The 5,285-nt window shown below is 48.4% G+C and overlaps 1 protein-coding gene across 2 annotated transcripts in view; it reads right to left on the bottom strand.

Moving 5' to 3' along the window:
• Nucleotides 1-3,690, bottom strand: part of Hoxb3 (homeobox B3) — a 20,204-nt gene extending 16,514 nt beyond the window's left edge. For both annotated transcript variants that reach the window (XR_004113718.1, XM_031354626.1), the window contains exon 1: nt 3,337-3,690. The gene's annotated coding sequence lies outside the window, so the exon portion shown is untranslated. The remainder of the gene's footprint in view (nt 1-3,336) is intronic.
• Nucleotides 3,691-5,285: the final 1,595 nt, after the last annotated feature.

Here is a 5,285-nt window from a genome sequence, read left to right as displayed (position 1 = left end):
CTCCCCTCCCCTCCTCTCCTCTCCTCTCCTCTCTTCTCCCCTCCCCTCCTCTCCTCTCCTCTCCTCTCTCCTAACACCCCTGTCCTTGAGCTCAGCCTTGACTTTCCACCCCAAAGAGAGCCTACTGTTCTTCCCCTCTCTCTCCCTTCCTCCCTCCCTCCCTCATTCTCTCACTCATCTTTCCATCCAACTCATCTGGTCATCAAGCATTAGCAGCCCAGCATCCTGGCATCTTAAAGGCACAGTGATAGAAGATGCTACAGCTGTACAGAGAAAAGAGGGCTTGAGCCCATGCTGGGGAAGGACCCAATCAGCAACTTTCCTAGAGTCCTATCCACCAAATACGTTACTCTATCCCTAGGTGGCATAGAAGCAGATCCAAGGGTGGGGGGGTTAAAGATATAAGAGGCAGGGTGTTTCAAGGCTTCAAGGCTAACTGAAACAGATGCACATATATATAAAAAATATATGTATATGTACATGTGTGTGAGTGTGTGTGCAGTCTCCTCAAACTTACTTATTTGGGGAAAGGCCTAGATGCCTAGATGAATGCACCAGGTCTCAAACAAGGGGATTCAAGAGGGGTCGATGATGATGACTGAATGATAACAGTGACAAGGGATGATGGTCTCCCTCTCCCTGCTTTGTCTCCTGGGGAAGTCTGTGTGAGAGTTGTGGGAGAGGGGAGGGGAGATACATCCATACCACCTCATTTCCCCAGGGCCAGAGGAGACAAAGGCAAGTCTTAGGGGAGAAGAAAATGCTGGGGGGAGGGTGTTGGGGGGCAGATCTCCTAGGGAAAAAATAGGAGGTGAATAGAATCTGGAAATGGGGGTAGGGGCCTTAAGACCAGCTGCCAGCAATCTCCAGTTAGCTATGACCCAGCTCCCCAAACTGGATCCTTCAGCTGCCACACTCTCCTTCATCCCCTGAATTCAGAAGCTAGCACACCTCTACCCTCCCTTTTACTTACTCTTCCTCCTCTTTAAGAAGAAAGAAATGGATCTTGCCACCTCCTTCCCCCCCCCCCTTCTCATTCCCCCTTAGAGATCCCAAGATGTTGGCCTAAATTCTGGGGCACCAAGTGAGAGTAAACATTAACTTCTTCACCTTCACTCAGGACCATGTGAAAACACACACCAGATGAGAAGTAAAGCACGTTCCCCTCTCACACTGGGGTTCCCTGACACTGATGGGACTAAAAGACTACCAGCTCCCAAGGCACACTTCTCCCAACCAGTTTCCCTCCCCGCAGCTGCCAGCCCTGTTGAAACTGTCCTTGAATCCAGACTCTTCCCAGTCCCTTTTCTGCAGATCAGACGGTAGGTGGGTGCCCCTTTTGGTCTCCTCAGATCTCTTTCAACCCAGAATTCCTTTGAGAGGCTTCTACACTGGCCCTCCAATCCCCTGTCAACCAAGAGAGGCTAGGGCTCAGCTATGACTTGGAGAGGAGTGTAGATTCAGCTCCTGGATGCTGCCTGGGCTGGGGCCTGTGTTGCCACTCCCTGGGGCTGATGGCAGGGGTAATTTAACACCTGCACAGCATCACTCTAATTCTTCTGCTCAAAGGTTTACACTAGCAGGCTAAGTTAAATATCACAGATAATAGTGGACATAAAGTCAACTGGCCTGACTCCAGCCAGGAAAGAAGCAGTCCACAGCCTGAACTGGCTCTGGCTCTCTGCCTCTCATCCATCACAAGTTTGGGGCATAGAACAAGATATCCTCCAAGAAGCCACATCTGACTTTGCTTTTTGACCAGCAACCTCTCCTCTACATGAATCACCAGAGGAAAGTGACCAGATCTCCCACTCTTGATCTGCACCCCAATTGCTCAGTCTTTGGCAAGGCGAAAGAATAAGGCAAAGAAACCCATCCAATATTCTAGAACACTCGTCAACTTTCCAGGGTCACTTGGCTCCTAAAACATTTCTAGAATAACTTAAGAGAACTTCTCCCACTTTACCCCCCAAATACACACACACACACACACACACACACACACACACACACACACACCAGAAAGAGGGTAAGAGAGACAGAGAGAGAAAGACAGAGAAACAGAGAGATAGAGAAACAGAGAGACAGAAAGAGACAGAGAGACAGAGACAGAGAGAGACAGAGACCGACTCTCACTGCCCAAGAAACTTTCTTTGTTTCAATAGGTCTAAGGAAGGAAGGCTCCTGGGGTGTGAATTCATTTCCTTGTTTTGTAGCCTAGAGGGTGGGGAGTCAGGGCTTTCAGCTTCTCTCCCTGCCCTTCACCCTTTTCCAGCTTCCATTGTCTCCCCCAAATTAGGTAACTCCTTCTCCACCCTCAATAACCCAATACACACCAAACCTTTAAGTAAAGCTTTGATACTTTAATAGAATCCCCCCTGTCCCCCTATCAGTTTCATAACATTTCTATTGGGTCTCCACTGAGTACAAAAAAAACAGTGCCTTAAAGTCCTGTGATTTCTTCCAAAGCCTCCACCTTTTTTGCACACACATCCCACCTTTTGCCTTCAGAATTCGGTTTGTTCACCCAGGGACAGAGTTGGAAATGCCAAACTCCTAGGAGAAACTGCCGCAGAGTACAGCATTACTTGCCGCTGAAATGTAGGCTCTGTGGAGCTTGCAAATATCATTTTTCTATTAGGTCATGATCTTTGACTGGGTTTATATGCCAACGAGGCATTTCTGGTTTACCAAAGTTATACAGATTTCATCTTAATTGATAATCACAGATGTTGTAATTTAGGACCTCCAGCTATAGAGCTTTCATATTAACTGCTGATGTATTACTGTAAATTGTCTGAAATAACCCAACTCCTGGGAGCAGAGCAGAGAGGGAGGAATGCCTCCCAAAGCGTCTCTCTCTCTCTCTCTCTCTCTCTCTCTCTCTCTCTTTCTCTCTCTCTCTCTCCCCGGCCACAGAACCAGCCCAGCTTCTACATCATTTTCTGTGAGAAATGATTTATCGAAGACATGGCCATAAACAACACAACTCACTCACAAACACATGCAGACGCGTGCGTGCACATGCACACACACACACACACACACACAATGGTTGGCATGCCGGCTGAGAAGCTGACACCCATATTGCTATAAATCAAGAAAAAGGTTGGAGGAGAGAGAGAGAGAGAGAGAGAGAGAGAGAGAGAGAGAAATATTCCTAAAATCTCTATGCAATGCCTCAATGGGTATGAACACAGAGCACCCTGTGAAGAGAAATGGCAGGAAATGAAGATGGCTATTTGTCACATTTTACGACAATAACATTAATAACAAACAATAAATTTACATGGACATATAAGGCGCGGTAGGTAGTGAGAAATCCCTTCTACTTACAGTACCCCAGCCTGAGGTGTGTCTCCAGCTGCGGGGCTCTTTTACTGAAGCCTCCTTCTTTTTTTCTCTCTCTCTCTCCCTCTCTCTTTTTTTTTTCTCAGGGTACAGGCTTGTTTTTCAAAGGACAGTTGAATTGGACGTCAGAAACAGGGAGACCGAGCCTGCGATTTTCCTGACGAATACATATCTATTCTGCAACCTCGGCATTAATTATTTAATGAATCACGTGACCAGGAGGGGGAAGGGGGTCTTTCGATTTCAGGCTCAAAGGACCACTATGACCTTCCCCTTCAGGAGGAGAAATTTTCCTGGAAAATAGGTTCCCCCCATGCACCAATGGAATGGTAGCGAGGTCTCTCTCCCACAGGCACATCTATACATACTCTGCTTATAGCTCCCTACCCCCACAGGCACACACTTACCCACAGCCCACCTCTCCTCTCTCCCTTCGCCTCCTGCTTCTGCTTAGTTCCTAGAGGTGTAGAAACAGTCTGCAGGGGCGTCGGGGTGGGGGTGGGGTGGGCACTGAGCCCTTCTGCAAGCCCCTGGTTTTCTCCCTTCCTATTTGTATCTTTTAGAATTGAAATTCTACTTCCAACTCCAGCCTGTCCCCCACTACAGGGGTATTTATTTTAGCAAGACTCCACTCCCTTGGAACTCATCAACAGTGTATCTGGGGGAAGCAGATGGGAGAGGAAGACTCCATGCTACCTTGTACTATCAAGAGTGGGGCTTCTTCATGCTTTAATTCACTTTCTGATCTTTTGTGTTGTGCCATTGAAAGGTCATGGGCAAACACAGTGAAGGGATGACTGGATCTCCCAGGATTGAGAATAATCAGGAGGGGGACTTTCCCCCCTTAGCATTGTTACTCTCCTAGGGAGCTAAGTGCTGCTGCTGATTTGATAATAAGCTCCAGAGACAAAGACCTAGGAACCAAGGATTCCATACAAAAGAAGTGGATAACAGGGACTCTACCTATGTCCAGCCTGTCTCAGTCTCTGAAAACCACCAATGACGGTACCTGAAGTGTTGAAACAAGAACTGACAAGATAGGGAAGCCTTGAAGCCTGCCTGGCAGCCTCGGGTCTCTATTTCCAGGTGTTAGTGTCCTAGGCTTCCAACCAACAGACGATGGAGACTGATCAATGAGGAAAAGATGGGGATGATGCATGTCAAAAGTGTTAAACATTAGGATAGGAGAAATCCATGCCCTAAGCGAGGAGGTGGATTTGCGGGGGTGGGGGTGGGGGTATCTGGACTCTTTCCCTTCAAGAATAAACATAGCCAAAGAAACCCCAAACTCCACAAGTTATAAGTGAATCTGAGTCCATAGCTGGGGAGTGGGAGGGGGGATGCAAAGGGAAGTAGAAAGGCATTCCAAAGAAGCTCTGCGCTGAACATTTCCAGCCTTATCTACCTTAGCAGCTCTGGGGTAGCTGCGACCAGGCCGACAGGGCATCCGTGTAATGGGGAAGAATTAAGCCAATAGGGTCGGGGAGCCGAGGGATGAGGATGAAGGGCCTCCTCTGGTTTGTTTAGAAAGGTCTGAACCAAAAGCGATTCAATGAAGGTTAAGGACCTCTTCTTGTAACACACCCCAAAGAAACAGCCTCCCTACGTGTGCCTCAGAGGTTTTGAGGCAAAAGGACCCCTGCAGAAAGTACTGGAATCCTGCCCCAGCCCCACGGGGAGGGGGCGCCGGCGGGGCCCAGACTCTGTAGGAGGGGGGTCAGCTTTGATTGTCCAGATACCGAACACAGACTAGTATTGAATTCAGTCTGATGCGGATGAAGGCCTGCTACCGGCTCCTGCGAGGCCACAGTCTACAAGGTCCCTGGCTACAAATCCATTAAAAGGAAAATTGTCCTTCAAAGAAAAACAAGGTGGTAGTGGGGGAGATGGAGGGAGGGGGGACAGGGAGAGGAGAGAGAGAGAGAGAGAGAGAG

The sequence above is a fragment of the Mastomys coucha genome, unplaced genomic scaffold, assembly GCF_008632895.1.
Source record: "Mastomys coucha isolate ucsf_1 unplaced genomic scaffold, UCSF_Mcou_1 pScaffold5, whole genome shotgun sequence".
In the NCBI taxonomy this organism is placed as follows: domain Eukaryota; kingdom Metazoa; phylum Chordata; class Mammalia; order Rodentia; family Muridae; genus Mastomys; species Mastomys coucha.
The sequence above is the reverse complement of the archived record's forward strand: the minus strand, read 5'-3'. Positions and strand labels throughout refer to the sequence as shown.